We start from the raw sequence: 18,666 nt of genomic DNA, 5'->3' as shown, positions 1-18,666 counted from the left end.
AGAGGCTGAAAGGTTATTTATTATGAACAAGCTTTTTCCAATCAATCATTCTGGTTTATGAAAGCTGTGTACTTAAAGACTCAATGTGAAATAGCCATCTGTTACATCATTATACTATCTCATGTAAATAACTGTGTTGTGTATTTGCAACCTGAAAGAACGTAGTAAGTTTTTCTGTATCTAAATAAAATATTAAGATGAACAGATTACGTGTTTTGACTGACCCTAAGTGAGTGTAAGTAGTCAGCTAAGCCCCACACAGCTGCTCACTCACTCCCCTGCCGGTGGGATGAAGGAGACAATCAGAAAGGTTGAACGTGAGAAAATTTGTGTGTTGAGATAAAGACAGTTTAATAGAGCAAAAGCTGTGTATGCAAGCATAACAGAATAAGGAAATAATTGGCTACTTAGGCAGTATTTTCTGGGAGGGGCAGCATGAGAAACAGAGAAGGCCTTGACACTGTCTAAGCACTGTTCAGCAATAACTAAAACATCCTTGTATTATTAACAGTTTTGGTAACAATTCCAAGACATAACACCTTAGGATCTACTACAATGAAAATTAACTCTATCCCAGCCAAAATCAATACAGTGCGTCAAAGCTGAAAGAGGATCTGCCAATAGATGCTTTTTAACATGAATATCCCCAAATATCAGAAATGGCCCCTACATTCAAAAGCAAAATTTTCTTGGATTATAAGCAATTTTCTTTTTACATAGAAAATACATTTTCTGAGAAAAAAACCCAGAAAACAATTATAAAAATATCTCCTCCAAGTCACTGTGTCCTGGCAGGGCGAGTCCTTTTCCGTACTCTTGCTTTCAGTTCTGACACTCAGTTACAGCAGTTCCTAACTCCTCTAGGTCCTTAGGATATTTTTTCTTTCCACTAGCTTTGCAGTCTGACCATATACCTCCACCACATCCCCTTTCCAGGCTTTCTGGTCTCTAATCCCTGAAATATTAGATCAGTTTTCTTGCTTCGCCTTTTGTCCCCACAAAGCTTCTTTTCCCCAAGCATGCTCAGAGCAAGCCCCCTCTGCTAGCAGGTGGAATTCATCAGCTGAGAGAAAGCATGATGTGTTCAGCTTCTCGGCATGCTCTTTCAGAGAAACATGATATACATTTCATAACAAACAACAACCAAACAAACCAGATGCCATCTCTTTAATTACACACACATGTATATATTTGAGCTCATTAAATCATCTTCTTCAAGGCACATTCACAAGCTTTGTCTTCATGTTGAGAATTTAAATGTGAAGAGACCATTTTCTCTGAAGTATTAAGCAGTATGCTCTTAAGATTTTACACTTTGTATTCCTACACTATAAAGTAACTTTTTTTGACAACAGAATAGGGACACATCCAATCTTTTTATCTTGGCTTTTTCATATTTATCTCCAATGATGAGAAAATATGCCTCTTACGAAGTGTGATTAGTCTTTTACTACAAAAATCAGTATAACATAGATATATAGGACAGACAGGGAATGGAAGATCCTCTTAGAAGGTAATTAGGGCTGTGTTTGCCTCATCTGACATGTATAGCAAATTTTACCTTCTACTGCAAATTAGCTTAGAGAATTCATTTTCATATCAGTGACTACATACTTTCATTTGTTATCAACTTCATTACTAGGAGTCCATTTTATTCACGTCTTTCTGCATCTCCCTCATGTACACAAACTATTTCTAAATCTCCTTTATATGTCATTATTTCTTACCTAAGCTCAGCTGTTTATTTAGCACTTTAAAAATCTTTTGGAATACAGTTTGTGCACAAGTCACTTTACAAAACTATTTACTCATCAAAAGATATTCATCCTAGATATCTAACACGTCCTGCCAAATATAGTCACTGGAATAAGACTTTTAAAATAGCTAAATGTGCATATATTTATCAGTTTAGTTTTTCCTAGCAATCTCTTGCTGAAGCCTAATTCATTTGAATTAGAGAAAAAACTTAGAGAGAGAGACTCAAAAATTAAATAGCGTGCACTGTTAACTTACATATGTACTATTCTGTTCAGGATAGCCATCAATTACACATGTACTATTCTGTTAATTCAATGCAAGCTATAAAGAAAAGCTCAAATAATAGGTCTGTGATGAAAATAAAACTATATTTTTCCAAAAGATGAACAGAGCCACAACAAAGAGAAAGTGCCCTGTGAGATGATACACTACTTACTAAGGAATGTAATGCTTCATGTTGGATCCAATAATAGTTCCTATCTATCTATATATGAAATATAAACTTTCATGACATACAAAAGTTCCACTTACTACTTTTACTCCATATCCAAACAGTAACAAAAGAGAATTATCCATATGCTGCAAGATGATATAACTTGGATACTTTTCAACAGTGACTAGCAGAATGTAACATAGCTATGCACATGTCAGAAGATACATTTTTAACTCCAAGACTGGGAAAAACAAACCATGAAGTTTGATTTTGATAGGTCTACTCTTTTAGTCTGTAAAATAAAAAATCATGCCAACGGTATCCATACAACATGCACTTTAATCTCTACTTTCATATGTTAATCCATTCTGTAATGCTCTTCACCTTGGCGGACCAACTTGGTTACATTCGAAATAGACAACATGCATTAAATAATGCATGTTGAAATAACTGGTAACGTATACTGTGATCGTTTTTATCTAGATTTCAGAACTAGCATTCAAAACACAATTTACTTGCAAACTGTTTTTCATTAAAGAGAAGGTTTGATTCAAAGCAAGAGATAAAGAATTTTGAAGAGCTTGAAGTTAGACTAGAAAAGCAAAATATTTGTTGAAGTAAGTGTGAAGATGAACACCACCACTGATGATATTCTCTGGATAGTTTGCATGATTTGTAGTTTCCGTTGTATTGCTTTCTACCAGATTTTGAAATTCAGATGTTTAACTCTCATCAATCTTACATGGATAAACATTTCTTGATACCGTAAAACACTGATACTTTTCCTGATTTCAGTCATCCTTTGATTCATTGTGGGATTACAGTAAGCATCAGCAACATCAGTTCTTATTTAATCTATTCATTCAACTTTCATTGCCTTCTAACAAAGCAAGTAATAGTTAAAACCACATCCATACCCCTTGCCCTTGGATGTCCCATAACTACACTCACTCAGTACACTACAAGACTGTCTTTTTCTTTTCCTCCTGACCATTCAATTATACTGTTTAATAACATATTCCCACACCTTTCACCTTCCAGGTACTCCCCACCTTTTGTTTATTCTCCTTTGTTTAATGTATTCTTTGATAGCAATCATCACCACAAGGTAATTATACTGTGTCTGCATTGCTTTCTAAGTTGTTTGTGTATTTCTTTTTAAAGAGGTATTTAATAATTTCTATCATTTACTTTAAGACCAAGCTGAGAAAATGGAAGATGAGTTATTCACATGCTGCTTTTTTTCTTCTGTATCTTTTTTTAATATCCTGATCGTCTTTTGTCTTTCACCCATCTTAAAGTACAGTCAATCATATCTTAAAGTATTCCTTAGCCATATCATCCATGTTCATCTATCTCCCTTTTTTGTGCAATCTACCTATTTGCAAAATTGTTCTTTCCCCCCTAGATTGCTGTCCTCTTCCATTCAGAATCCATCAACTTACTTGTCTCTCCTACACTCTGCATGTGTCTGCAACACCTTTTTTTATTTGTGATCTTTGATCACCTGACTTTGGCAGCAAGAAGCAGTTAATTTTCATGATGATCGTAAATCAGGAAGGACTGTTCTCCTAATTCTCTTCTGTTGTGCTGGATTCTCTTTCTGTTGACTTGCATTATCATCACCTTAGGTTTTATGGTGCCTGCGTGTTCATCCCTCTTGTTTCCATATTCTCCCCTATTGTCCTGTTTGTGAAACCTCTTGGTTTTGTCGTTTCATATTATACTCTCACATGTGTTTGTTAGCACTGAGGAGAACCTATCAGAATGCTACAGTGATAGATTTCATAGTGATATGAACCCTTCCCTATTTTGTGAACCCTTTTCTCCCTCCTATCAATCCTTCCCATTTTTGGAAAATATATACACAATCTTTCTTTCTAAACCATCTCAGCTTCTCTATCATTGTAATTTTTCTGACATGCCTTATACCAAGATCTTTGAGCTTTTCTATTTTACAAAATAGAGAAGAGGAAGCTATCATCAGATGTAATGACTGTATTTTACTTTGGACTGTTTGAAATTTATCTTTTTATCCCTTCTCACCATGTCTTAGTTCTCTTCCATTTATGCTTTTCCATTTCTTAATAAGCCTATTTTATGCAAAAAAAAACCCCAAGTCTCCTTTCTCTAACTTTAACTTCCAACACAAAATTTTACTGATTTTTTTCACATCAGTACAAACATGCAAGATAATTGCCTCCTTTAATGTACTAGATTTATTTCCTTCCTACTCTCCACCTTTTTCTCTGCCTCCCTCAAATGTCCAGCAGCTTGCATACTTCTTCCTTTATCTACTGTGCTTCCATAGCAGGTGTGACTGGTGACTTCTACACTAAGTCTACTCCCACCAGATCATTATAACCCCCTGGTTCTTTCTAAGTCTTATTTTCCTCCTGTGCTAGGCATGGCAGGTGCATATACCAGCAGCAGCCCTGCACCACAGCACACCAGAGCAGAATTATGCTGCACCTGTGTAGTAATTTGCAGAGGGATAGAGAACCATACCAGCTACAAGGTATTATTGCTGTTGCTGTTTCAGAAATGTCTAGTTGCTGTTACAGAAATTTCTGTCTTGTATTCATATAGATCTCTATGCCTGTTTAACCCATTACTCTGTACTTCAAAGAATCCTTCTCACTTCCATCTCAGCTCCAACAGTAGCTTTTACAACCAGCTTTCTACCAGGTGAGCAAAGTCTACATTTAACATTTCACCTGACTGTTTAAAAAAAAAAAAAAAAAACCAAAAAACTATAGATCAATTATGTGATTTTCTTCTTTTTTAAGTTCCCAAAGTAATAATAAATTCTTCTGCTGTACTTATGTCTATCTCTGTGATTTGGTGGTTGTTTTTTTTTTTTTTTTGACTTTCTATTTTTGTGAATTTTTTTTTTTTTTTAACATATAATGTTTGTTTCCTTGATTTTGTACTGTTTTCTTCAGTCTAGAGAAATTACAGACATGCCCTGTAAACCCTGGAAAAATCTTGTGGTTTTGAAGTGTAAGATGTAATGTAACAACACCGTTGTAGTGTCTCTGTGAAAAGCAGCTCCAAGCAGTTCCAAGAAGTTTAGGATTTCTTAACTAAATTGCCATTTCATTTCAGTTTGTTCTTAAAAGCATTTGCTTTCACAAGCAAGATATTTGAAAGCTTATTCTCTGCACAGCTCACTGGAAATTGTGTCAATATGTAGGCATTATAAAGTGTTCAAAAGGAACTTGTTTTAAGACTCTATCTATGATTTGTATCATTTTAAGGTTATGAAAAAAGATATTTATATTTCTTTGCAAATAATTGGATAAAATAAATTGTCTTGCCCCTGCATAAGCTGTAACAAGGCACCAAAATTACTTTTGCAATCAATTAATAGAGCTGGCTGGAAACAAGCTTGTAAACAAGCTCAGTGGAACTGGTACAGAATACCAGCCAAAAAGAAGCTATCACTATAAAGTAATGATCACACATTTGAAGAACTTTATGGAAGTACTGGTTTTCCTCTAAAGAATAATTTCTTACCTCTGTTTCAGCCACCTTATCTGAAAGAGGTTCAGAAATATTTTAGTGTTTTCTTCCACTTGTCTCAGCTGTGAAAACTGGAAGAGGGACAAGATTCTGCCCCTTCATGTCAACATTGGGCATGTTCCTCCTTTTAAGAAACATGAGGTCTAAAAAACATCAGGACTGCTCACGTTCACATGGAATCCATCCTGAGGAGCAGAAGGCTTAATATGGCAAGGCAACAAAATGGATCTCATTTAACAAAAGCATCCATAAAATTTTTGTTATCCTGAGGAGCAGAAGGCTTAATATGGCAAGGCAGCAAAATAAAAAAACGGATCTCATTTAACAAAAGCATCCATAAATTTTTTGTTGCAGATATTGAAATAAATATTTATTGTCATTGTCTGTATTTCTTCTTCTACAACATAAAACTCTTAAGTCATTTCCTATAACTGAAAACAAAAAGGCTTTAATTTCAATAGTGTCTCCAGTCACAGAATCACAGAATCACAGAATGGCAGGGGTTGGAAGGGACCTCCAGATATCATCTAGTCCAACCCCCCTGCTAAAGCAGGTTCACCTAAAGCAAGTTGCACAGCACATCATCCAGATGGGTTTTGAATATCTCCAGAGAAGGAGTCTGAAGAACTTTTTTAAAAAAAGTAACTCAACCACCTTGTAAGTCATTCAACAGAAGATTATTGGTTTCACAGGAAAATACATTTTTTCCCCTTACCCTTGGGCACCTAACAACTCAACCACCTTGTAAGTCATTCAACAGAAGAACATTATTGGTTTCACAGGAAAATACATTTTTTTCCCCTTACCCTTGGGCACCTAATTACTTTGGTTTATACATAACTCTTTGACAGGGAATAGCCTTCTGCTTCTATTTTAAAACCATTGCTACCACCACCACAGATGAAAGTCTGGTTTCAACAAAGTCAGCTGAAATACACTCAAGTTTTTATCCCCATTATGTAATTAACTTCCCTTCTAAGGATATTTCAATACTTCTCTCCTATTCCTCATGTAATATCTCAAATGCCTTATAGACAAGTGATAATTTGTTCCAAAATAACTTTCTCCTTGCTTATGCAGCCAGAGAAGGGTAATCTCTTGGATATGACAAACATCTGGGCAACTGAACTAGATATAAAAACAAGAGAGGATGTTTAGAATCTCATCACAGAACTAATTAAAAATCTCTGGGATTGAAAGCCTGCCATATTTGATACCCCTCAAACATGGCTAGCACTGGCAAACTTGCAAGGGAATCAGATTTCTTCTGTTTGGGAAGATTGTAGATAGATATTAAAGGTGGTTTAGTTTTTAAAGGGAATTTTTATTTCAAATAATTGAATTTCTAGTCTCAGTGGCATTTGGCCCACCCTGCTTCTCTCTCCTCAATATTTTGAGCTATGACTTCCCCATTTTAGGAGAACTAATTGTGAAAAGTGCCTTCATTAATACTCTAACTCTGCACACTTTTTTATTCTTCTGCTTTCTTCCTGCAGTTCTTCCATTTGAAAAGTGGAAGTAGCCATCCAGTAACCAACCAGAAATTGATCCAGAAATCTTCCTGGCCGCCTTAAAGTGAACACCATGCCAAAGGCATGGCTGAGAATGAATTCACGCAGCTTTTGTGTTTGATTACATGGGAAATCTACTCTGTGAAAAAGATATGAACAGAGATTGCACTGTAAAGATCAGCTGTTGAAAGAATTTTATTTTACATTTCCTTTTCATTGTTCTCTTTTCTGCAAAGCTAACCACATCTCCAAAGGTTTTTTACTGAGCTTCACTTGTATTTTTTTTAACATGTGATCTGAGAAATGGTTAATTTCATAATTAAATTGAAATATTTTTAAAGTTAACATAGAACCATCACTTAACAGGTCAAAATGACAAGGAAGACCACTTCCAGAATACTATGAACTGCCAATAGCATTTTGAAGTATTCCTGTTCTTTTAGAAATAGCAAGTCTTAATTTGCATTGAATTCCTAACTGATTTTCATATAACATACTTTAAAGCAAAATTTTCTTGTCTTTAAAATGTGCTGTTAAGTAGTTGATCTTTTCCATGTGAACTGCATGAAAGACAGTGGCAAGATACAACCACTGTAGTAGCGGGTCAAACTGAAACTTCTGAAGTAGTTCATCATTTAGTTGAATCCATGCAATATATTGCTTCTCAAGCTTCACTACTGGTGTGTTTATTTCTTATTATATTTTAAGTGTTGATAGAGAAAAGATTTTGCTGCAAAGTCTTTTGGTCTCTAGGGTATAACTAGATTATAAGGCTTGAAAAAGTTATATTTGAAAAAACAATAAAGAGTAAATTAAGTTGTCCACAACAGAATAGTTAATTAACAATACTCTGAAATTGGTAAATAACAGAATTCTTAAATAGGGGAAACAGTCACACAAGAAGATGTTTCAAGAGCCTTCACTCTTGACACTAGTGGAATATAAGCAAATACCCTCTTTAAAGAAAAGGTTGCAAAAAAAGTAACCTCTGAAGAAATTAATATACATTTAATACTACACTTTTAAATGAAAATTCACGTGTGTAAAAACCTTAATTACAGTTTTTCACACTAATCACAATATAACAGCAGAACAGTCAATATAATACTGACTTGAATTCCTTAAATTTAAAGTCTGTTGGCATGCACAGTAAACCTCTGTCATTATGTAGATGGTTCATTAAAATCTAGGATGTGGGATATGGATCTTTCTAATAAAATTTATAGAGATATTTAATCTAGTTAAGAAAAAAAAGGAAAAAAACAGTTACACTGTATTACATCTGGTAGTTTGAAATCTCGCAGCAGTTTCAGATACGTGACAGAGAACAGATTATTGCAAATCTAAGTAACCTGCTGAAATTAGTATATAGCTTTAGAGAAAGAAAAGAACAGTTTCCATTATCCTAAAACATCATAGATTTAGTCAAACTCAAAAAGGGAGGGGGAAGAAGGGGGAATAAAACCCCGAATGGTGAAAAAAATCCAGTACGCTTTCAGATAGGAAATAAACACTATCAAATAAATATGATGCTGGTTTGAAGTGACTTCAACAAGATTAGAAAAGACTTTGAAGACTTGGTGCTTGGAAAATCAGGGCAAAATTAAGGCTCTGTTTTAAGTTTCTGCCAATAGAAACTGAACACAGGAATGGCTCAGTATTTACACTACCGCAGAGAATCTTCCTGTATTCATATATTCTGTTTCCTTCTTTCAAAAAATAACAGACAGCTGTCTATGGTAGCTTAGATTGCTTCAGATGTAAGCAATGTAGAAAGTCTTTTCATTCACTCACAGGGGTTACTTTCAGAAGAGATATGATTTTTGAAAAAACAACAACAACCTTCTTGCTTTAGACCGCATGGAAATTCAGACTTTTGAAACTCTGCTATAAACCTGGGAAGAAAAAAAATGATCTAACTAATGTTTCACACTTCTGAAAAATTGTCTTTACTCATTTATCAGCTTTCTCAGTGAAACATCTGTAAAAACCTGATGTAAATAGTTACCTTGTGATGCCATTACTATGGGGTTTGGACTGTTGTACCAAATGCACTCCATGCGTTCTACAACAGCTTAAACTACCTGAGGGCAGCAAAATTAAAGATGTGTTCAGAATTAAAGGAAGCAGCTGTTGGAAAAGCCAACTATAGTCTTTGATCTACTCCAAACAGTAACAAAACTTTTCGAATTACGTAGGAGACAGATTTGAATTAAATAGAAAGAATCTCAACATCTTTATTAAATGTATTAGCAAATACAGCTTTTCTGAAGATGGGCAAGTAGAGCAGAAGTTAAAAAGAGAAAATACAGTGAAGATGACTATAAAGTTAAAGAAAAAAAAAGTCCTTCCATAAGTAGACACATAGTCAAACACACATTTTTGACAATATGGCACACAGGGGTGGGTTTTCTGTTTTTCAATTTCTACATCATAGAATGGTGAAAAAATACCATGACTTCAAAAATCAAAGAGACAAAGAATATATAAGTGCCAATTGAATGCAGGGAGGTCCGGTGAGATTCTCATGAAGGATCTGACACTGTGGGACAGTTTCTACCACAGTTCTTAAACATCTTGGAAACTAACGATTGTCAATGGTAAATATTCAAGAATTATACTTCTACTGATTTTTCTGTTTGAAGTCCAACTTCATGAGTTAGGGGTCTCATATTAAGCTAGACATTTTAAATAATTTTTATCTTGTATCACTTTATTTTTTTAACTTTTAACAGGTATTACCACAGAGTTTGTGGTAAATCTGTTTGTGATTTTAATGATGCATTATCAGACTGAAGTGTCTGTACTGAGGTACTCATGGTTTTTCTAAAAGAAAGCACATCAAAACCTCCAGACATGAAGAACACTAGAACAACCAGAAAGTTTAGTCTTTTGAAGAACAATGTTTTTTGTCCACTTCTTAAAATATTGTGCTGGAATAAAATTTCCTCAAGAACTAGCATAGATATTTTTAAAAATATATAAATTAACTTTGTCTTCTTTTACTCATAAACTTTCTAAAAAAAGTAATTTTTGATCGAAGCAGCATTTTACTATACAAAAAAAGCCCAAACCTTTCTCTCATTTATAAATCTACAGACCATTATAATTTTTTCAATGCTTTCATGTGTCTGAATGTAGAGGTAATTTTTCACATATTGTCAGTTCTGCTCACTTTTTAATTTTGAATGAATTCCCATTGTACATGTGTGAATTTGCAGTAGGCCAAAGTATTAACATATTTACCATGTACTTCTTTCTAAGTGCCATAAATATATTTTTTGTCATAAGCCAGAATATAAATTTCAGTAGTCAGCTGAGGCAGTATAGTCTGAGGCAAGACCAAAAATAAATTAAAAACAAGAGCATCTTTAGTCACTGAGATATCTCAGTTTGTAAGATTTTTTTAACGAGACCTCATTTCTTGATCACTAAAACAATAACTTCAGTACTATCAATATTGTTTATATTGCATTAATTCCAACTAGTTATTTCAATTTAAGAAGCAAACATCACAACTGGAGGATTTGACTCTAAAATATGTAGTATTTAGCAAATAAAATAATTGGATAAAAAGAAAAACAGTGATTTACTTCTCTATACACTGGAAAACACTGCAAAGTCTTGAAAAAATTTCTAGGAAAGATAATAAAACTGCTGATAATACTCTATAACAGGAGGAGTACATATGTGTTCAACTCTGGCATTATCTTCTTGAATTGACCTCATTTTTTAGAATATGTAATAGACATAACAATGGTAAAAAGTTATAGAGCCAAGCAATATAAACAAGTCCTATTTCAGATCTTATTTTGGTCTCAGTGGTCCCAGGAACATTGAAGCTCTTGCTATTACTCTGTACATTTATTCTGGTCCTTTCTGGAAACAACCTGTTTCATTTCAGATGCAGCCAGATGAACTGCATACTCCAAGCTGTCAAGGAGGAGCCCAGCATATTATGGTAAAATTTTGGGAGCTTGTATGAATAACAAGGCTTTAGACTTCAGCTGATGAGCAGTTTCCCTGGGCAGCTGTTCTTACTGTGACAGTGAATTACAGAGAGAAGGGCAAGGGAGAGAACATTAACTGATTCATCCACCCCAGCTGATTTTGCCAGTCTACCAAGTGAAATAAAACTCGCCACACAGAGTCATCATCATCAAGAAAAGCTGAATTTCTCTCTGCCTGGCTAGTTAAAATCTGGAGCTACATTGTGACCATTTTCAGAAAGGGGAAAGAAGAATGAATATTTAATGGTATCACTGGTGTCTTCTTTTCCCTCCTCCCTTGAAAATAACAGAGAAACAAACAAAACCTCAACCACTCCATCCCAGCATCAAAGCAAAAACATTTTTCCTCCAGAAGTGACCAGTTACCCTTTTCCATATTCCTGCCAACAACATTTTCTAACCAGAAAAGCTGGATCACCCAAACTTAGGGTGCAGAAAAAAGATGAAAAGGATGTGTGAAAAGCCAGACTGAAGAATTTCTGTAGAAAATAAATATATAAAAATGTCTAATAATGGAAAGAAAACCAATGAAGGCAAACAGCATAGCACTGAAGTAATAGAAATGGGAAGCAAAAATATTCAGGTTAACAGTTCTGACTTGGATGGTGTAGTTTAACTTGGCATGTAAAACTGCTTGAGAAAACAGTTATACCATTCTGTTTTAATAAATTTTGTTGTAAATACTGATTTTATTGTTGGTTAGATGTTTTCGTAGTCATTTGTATGGAACAAAGGAACTTGGCTTATTACTTCTTGCGGTATCTACTGATTGAAATTTGGACAGACTTTAGCTAATGTGCTAGGGTATTAAGTATTCACAAATGCCTCTTAAATACTATTACACTATTACTATTGCCATGCAAACACTTTATGCATGGGAAAATTGTAGATGTCTGGTCTAAGTCTTTCTTCTTGTGTTTCATCTTATATCAGCACAAAAAATGTTGATGCTAATTATTTCTTGCAACTTAATGGTGATTTGCTGCATAATTGTTCAAGGCATAGCTTTGGACATTCAGCTCCTCCCTCCTAGCCAATAATACTCAGCAGGGGCCTATGTCTCTTCTTATCCGTTAAGCAAACCACATAATGTCCTATTAAATTGTGTGACTTTACCTCTTTAATTGATATGCTCCCTGGTTTTAGCTTATTTCACCTTTAAATCAAATCTTCTTTGAATATATATCCAAATACATTTTTATTAAAGTTTCTTAGTGCCAACATGAACTTCTGGTCTAACTAAACATGACATCCCATGTAACAGCTAGCTGTTCACAGTAATTACTAGAGTATACAAAACTCAATTTCAAGTCCTCATTCTCTGTGTTCTCCCAGTTTATGTGTCCCACAGAGTACTGGACATAGGTTACTTGCAAGTCAGCTTCACGCTTATATCTGCTAGGGTGTCTTAGCTCTCATTTAAGTTGTTACTTAGGATCAAAGCCAAATTTGCAAACCTCTATATTTTGTTTCTGTAAAAGCAGATTTGGTTTCTAGCTTTAATTGTTTATCCAGTGACTCCGCTGCCAGTATATCCAGAATCCTCTGACTGCTGAATGCAGTCCAGGGGTTTAAGTCATCTTCATGTTCCAGTACTAACATTTATTCTTCTTTTTTCTGCTTACAATTTAGATACAAAGAGCAGAATTTGATTAAATGTGGGTGTTTACAATGTCCTAACAGCAAGGCTCCTGTAAATATCAGTGGAGTGCTGGACAACAGATTCAGCAGTGCTTAGTCATGTACATCAGACTGCAATCAAATAAACTGACTCCAAATAGTCTCCATTGGCTATAACACAGATTTAAATAACTAGATCAACTTAGACACCTGCTCCTCAGGTGTCTAATGTCAAGTGAAGGAATCCTTCCTAAGACACATCTGCCATTTAGTCCTTTCCAATGATTATATTAATGCCTTTTTTCTTCCCAAACAAGACAAGGACAGGAGTAAAATCAGACAAAAGTAGGCAATTGCTTAGAATCCTCAGCATTTACTTGTAATTATACCTGTAATGTTCACAGTGGTTTCTTTTCCTCTTCCTTTCCTGAAGGATGAGGACCAGGTACCTGAGCAGTGTACTCACTTAACATCTGGTCTCCATTTCCTACTTGCACATTACAGCACAGAGTTGCCATCATTGCTGCCATCACTGTAGTATGTACAGAAGAATGCAAGATGGCCAGCACTGAAAGGAGAAATCTGTCAGCATTTTCCATTAGTACTAACTGAGGCCATCACACCTTGTTGGTAATGGTAGGACCATCAAGCTGGTTTTTTTCATTTCCCTCTCCCTGTAACAGATTCCTCCCAGATCCAAGAGGTGCAGAAGGTAAGTAGGCTGCTCATCTGCTCTCTCCCTCTGTAGGAGAGGGAGATACAGGTAATCCCAGGACAGAGTCTCAAATCCTAAAATCAGACTTTTTTTTTGTGCGCAAGCTGGAGCTGATGGAGAGATGGCAGTGAAGAGGGAGAGAACAGCGTGTAATAGCAATACTGCTTAACCAGCTCTTCAAGAGAAACACAATGAAAATTGTATCAGCTCTGCAGCTGGTGCAAATGAATGCTCTGCACTGGGTTTCTTTTTAGAGTGCCCCAGCTCACATTACATCAGTGAGCAACAGCAAAATCTTTAAGGGAACAACCGTAAGCATTTGAACAAGGGCTAGAGAGCAAGGATAGTACTCACTGAAAATCATCTTAACAGTAACCCTCTGTCTTCCTCCTTCCCACACAAAATGGCTTCTCTTTTTTTTTTTGTTAAAAAACTTCTGTATCTGTGCAAAATGTGATGCAATAATGAATTTTAATTAGTGCTTAGTGTGCCAATAGAAGTTTCTACAGGAGTGAGGATTGGTATATTCTTTTCTCTCTTATTTACTATCTCTATAATTAGGACTATGTGATTATGCTATCAGTGCAGTGAAATGAAAATGGAATCCACACCCAGTATGAATAATTCACCCAGTCTGCATGGAAATTACAGAATTTTCAAACAAAAAGTAATTATATTTTTCTGTCTCTCTTAATTACTTTGTTGTAATTTGAGGGATGTGACTAAGTTATTAATGCAGTGTAATAAGCTGAAATAAATGCACAGTGAACCTAACAACTTTTAAAAAATAGCACTTACTTCTTGGATGTAAAAGATGCGTTGACTTTGTTGAATTACTGCAGCAAACTGCATATGATTTATATGGGGGGGAGGGAATATAACTGCTGCTCAGTGCATTCAAAAATCCAGATTGCTAGGCTATAATTGTGTGCTTCTATGACAGTGTAATTGTTAATATTGGAAAGGCTCTTTGAATATGTAATTTGAAGTGGTATATCAAGGCTAAACATTGTTATCATTATTCGAGTTGATTAATAGAGTAACTCTTAGAACTCATCAGAAAACTTAAAGATAGCAGATCTCCATTTAAAGAAGCTGAATATCTCTATGCCCAGATTCTGTGAATGTTTTCAAAGCTTAAAAGTTCATGAAATCTCTCTGAAAGCTCGGCATACTTGCAATAAGAAAATTCAAAGAGGACTTAGTCCTTCAAAACCAAAACAAATCATGGGGACCACTCCAAGAGGTTACCTTTGAAAAGAATCACGCTAGAGTACACTGCATTTGTACTTTTCTGAAAAATGTTTATAAGAATTAAAGAGGAAATAAGGATTTATTTTAATTGTGAAATAATAATTAATTTTAATTGTGTTTTAACATTTTTTTAAGTGACACTGGACTTAATGTATTAAACATCAAACTAAACCCATCCTTTAGCTATATTTTGAAATAGGAGATTAGATATCCAAGGATGCGCCCTAATATTCAGAAATTATGAGAATAAGGCAGCTCCTGATAAGAATCAGACTGTTCATTTACATGAACAATCAATATATTTTTAGATTTCATTTAGAAAATGTGTGACACTTTCCCTAGGTCTTATTTCCTTTTTTCACTTTAGGATTCTGTTCACTTTTGTGAACTGTTCCGTTTTGTGACAAAATTAATAAAAATTGTTCACTTGCTCAACAAAAAAGCCCTGTGGTAGTCCAGCAGAAATTATTTAAAAAATGAAAAAAAACCCAACTTTATCCATCTAACAATATGTATAATTTAATACAAATGAGGTATATTTCAAAATTATATTCAGAATAGAGAAAATAAAAACATTTAACTTCTTTCCTTTCTTTGTACTTCATTCCCTTATCAACACTTCATGTACATCTGTATTTTTTCTTCTTTGCAACATTTTTCAAAGAAGACCAATCACTAAGTGTGGTTAATGTCTTCCTAGATGGCCCTATTCAGCAAAAGAGTTAAGCACATTCTCAACATAAGACATTCTGTCCTGCTTTGCATGTAGATTTGATTAATATTTTGCTTCTATAAATCTGTAATCTTAAATGTTTGTAGGGTTAATGACCCCATATGGAGTAACAAACAGCAATAATAATTGAAATAATCTATTTAAAGAGTTGTTCATGCCTCTATGAAATTATTGATTTTTTCCTTTAAAGAGGAGTCAATCAAAACAACTAATTTCTTGCAATTCACAAGCAATTAAAGCTTCTTATTTTATAAAGATATAAAATATAAATTTTATTTTAATTTTAAATCAATAAAAATTGAAGGCCCCAGTAGTATATTAAACCCATACTTAGGAAAAAATATCATGTGACTCCAGTCTGCTTAACAGATTTCCTTCTGAGTGTTAAACAATGTACTGAAAACTAAATACAAGTCTGTTTTTGAAATAACACAGCACCCAATTTGTGCCATCTATAAAATGCATTCCTTTCACAAGTATTTTTGCACAAATATTCTCTCCGAGTTATCTTAATGAACTATGCAACAATACAAGAAAAATCAAAATGAAATTATAATACTTATAAAAAGCTTCTATATATCCTTTCCTTTGATAATTAATTTTATTCAGGTCACCAAATACTACAATTCCCATGTAAGGGGAAAACTGTAAATATTACTGTATTTGTAACATGTTACTCCATTTTTTTTTCTTATTTTCGGTATTTGCTTTTGCATGCATTCTTTTCTTACTCAATTCTTCGTTGCAATAAATTGTATACTGTTTTTTTCTGCTTCAGTTTTTTTTCTGCATTTTTTTGACCATTTGTTTAAATACTATTTCTCTAATCTTCAGATTACAGTGTAAAATGAAAAAAGTGGAGATGAGTAGTAGTCTTAGGAATAAGATGAAAGACAGTATTTATTGATTGTCAATAGTAATTGCTTTTAAAACATATCATCAGAGAACGTATCTCTTGATCCCTCTTTTATACTTCATGTTATGGGAATTTATTGTCTACTTAAGCTAGTAACCTTTCTGTGGCTTGCACTACCTGCTACAGGAGAAGATGACATTGAGATATTGTAGAGAAACATGCTGGAATATTCCATCTGGCTGAGTTACAAGATTTGAAAAATGCCCAAGGAATAGTGCAGAAACATTAACTACAGTTACCCTTCTCATCAGTCCCTAGATGACAAAAAAAAGTAAGTCTTAAGAACAGGTAAATATAATCACATCCCTGTGAGTTTTACACTTCAATGAGTGACCCAGAATCAGGAAGATTATTACAGCTAATGAGCTCAAGAAAGATGAAAGAACATTTACAGATTTACATTCAGCTGTTACTGAGTTCACAAATTATGACATTCCTGGCCACTTTTCTCTTTAATTTTCTCTAACTTAATGTTTCTTGGGATTTGTTATGGCAAAACTTTTATACAAAAAGTTAGAGAAAGGAGTTCGTACACCATATCATTAATTCATGAGGATCGGACCTAAAATGATTACAGAATGACATAGCTACATTGACCTTGAGCTAAGCTAATGATACAACCTGAAGATCTAGACTTAGGGAAAAAAGAGAAGGAAAGCCACTACAGCTCTACACAATAGTATCTCTGTTCAAAACAGGCTCACTGGGTAACTTCCATGCCCCTCATCCCACCCCTCCACTTTCAGAAACAGAAAGCAAACAAAAAATAACTATAAATTATTCAGTTTATTTGTTTTGCAGATGGATTAATATAAAATTCTCTGCTAATTTTAATTTTCAAATTAAATTGTCAGTTAAGATGCAGTGAATTAGATAGCATTATCATTTCATTAAGACTGCTGTGGAAAACTGGTAACTAAAGGGCTATTCATACTTCAATTTTTCAAAAACTGATGAAAACTATCATGAAAGTCATGACATTCAGAAGAGCACAATCCAGACAGTGTCAATGCAGCAAGTTAACAGACCCTTGACTACAAGAAAAACAAAGAAAAATTGTGTTTGAAGACTACAGTCATCAAAATAGTGTCACAGAGGAGAAACAGTAGGTATGACTTAAATGAATGCTTAAAAAGCTTTGGACAAAGTCCTTCATGGAAGGCTTTTGAAAACTGTACGTTAAGCAGCAAATCAGGGTGAAAGACAACATGTTGGTACAGATGGTAGTAAGGAGGTGAGTAGAAATGCATTATTAATTATGTTTATTATGGCAACGTCTATGAAGACAAAAATTGAATTTCATTGTTCTAACTTCCTATGAACACAGAATACCTTAGAAAGTTTACCTACCTGTATTGGACATAAGTTGTGTGGAATGTTGAGAATGGAGAGAAAGAACACTCTGTAATGCAACTTTTTTTTTTTTTTTTTTTTTTTTTAAATGGCTAATGATTTTGGAAAAGTGTAAAGGAAGAGGTATCAGAATTTTACAGTGGTGAAATCATTCAAGAGATTCAAAGATGGAAAAGGCCAAGAGGATGTTTTTAAGGACCATAAAAAAAAATTTGAGAAAACTACAGTGGGTGAAAAGGAACATAGTTTGATTTGATTTAACACACTTCTAAATGGAAAGTAACTGGTTTAAAATTAATGGAGGAAAAAAAAATAAAAGAAGGCACCTGGACATCCTTTTGTTTATCTGAATAAAATCTTGATTATACTGAAGCAATGATCTAATATTAAAAAAAAAAATTAAAAATGGGTGATCCCACAGATTTCATTTAATGCTGTTATTTTGAATCAATGTACCTGAAGTTCTTCCCCTGAAGTACTCAATCACATCCTCTGGCATGCATTGGAATAAATCCAAACAAGCCAAACAAGTTAGAGTGGTATAAGACAGCTGATAACTGTTAAACTGAATTCATAAACAGAAAGAATACTGGAACAACAAGAAAAAAAATGTGCAGAGACAATGTGAGACTGAGTGAAAGGAGGCAATTTAAAAGAGATAAGTAATAATGGGATATATAAAATGATGGAGTGATTAAATGATAGGTCAGAAAATTCAGATAAGATGCTTGTGAATGATTATTTTGCTTCTTTTTTTTTTTTTTTTTTTTTTTTTAAATGGCTAATGATTTTGGAAAAGTGTAAAGGAAGAGGTATCAGAATTTTACAGTGGTGAAAT

General features: G+C 34.2%; 1 protein-coding gene across 3 annotated transcripts in view; it reads right to left on the bottom strand.

Moving 5' to 3' along the window:
• Positions 1-18,666, bottom strand: part of CSMD3 (CUB and Sushi multiple domains 3) — a 699,407-nt gene that overhangs the window by 614,284 nt on the left and 66,457 nt on the right. The window lies entirely within an intron of this gene.

The sequence above is a fragment of the Egretta garzetta genome, unplaced genomic scaffold, assembly GCF_000687185.1.
Source record: "Egretta garzetta isolate BGI_Z169 unplaced genomic scaffold, ASM68718v1 scaffold240, whole genome shotgun sequence".
NCBI lineage: Eukaryota > Metazoa > Chordata > Aves > Pelecaniformes > Ardeidae > Egretta > Egretta garzetta.
Note: the sequence above shows the minus strand (reverse complement) of the source record. Positions and strands in the feature narration are given on the sequence as shown.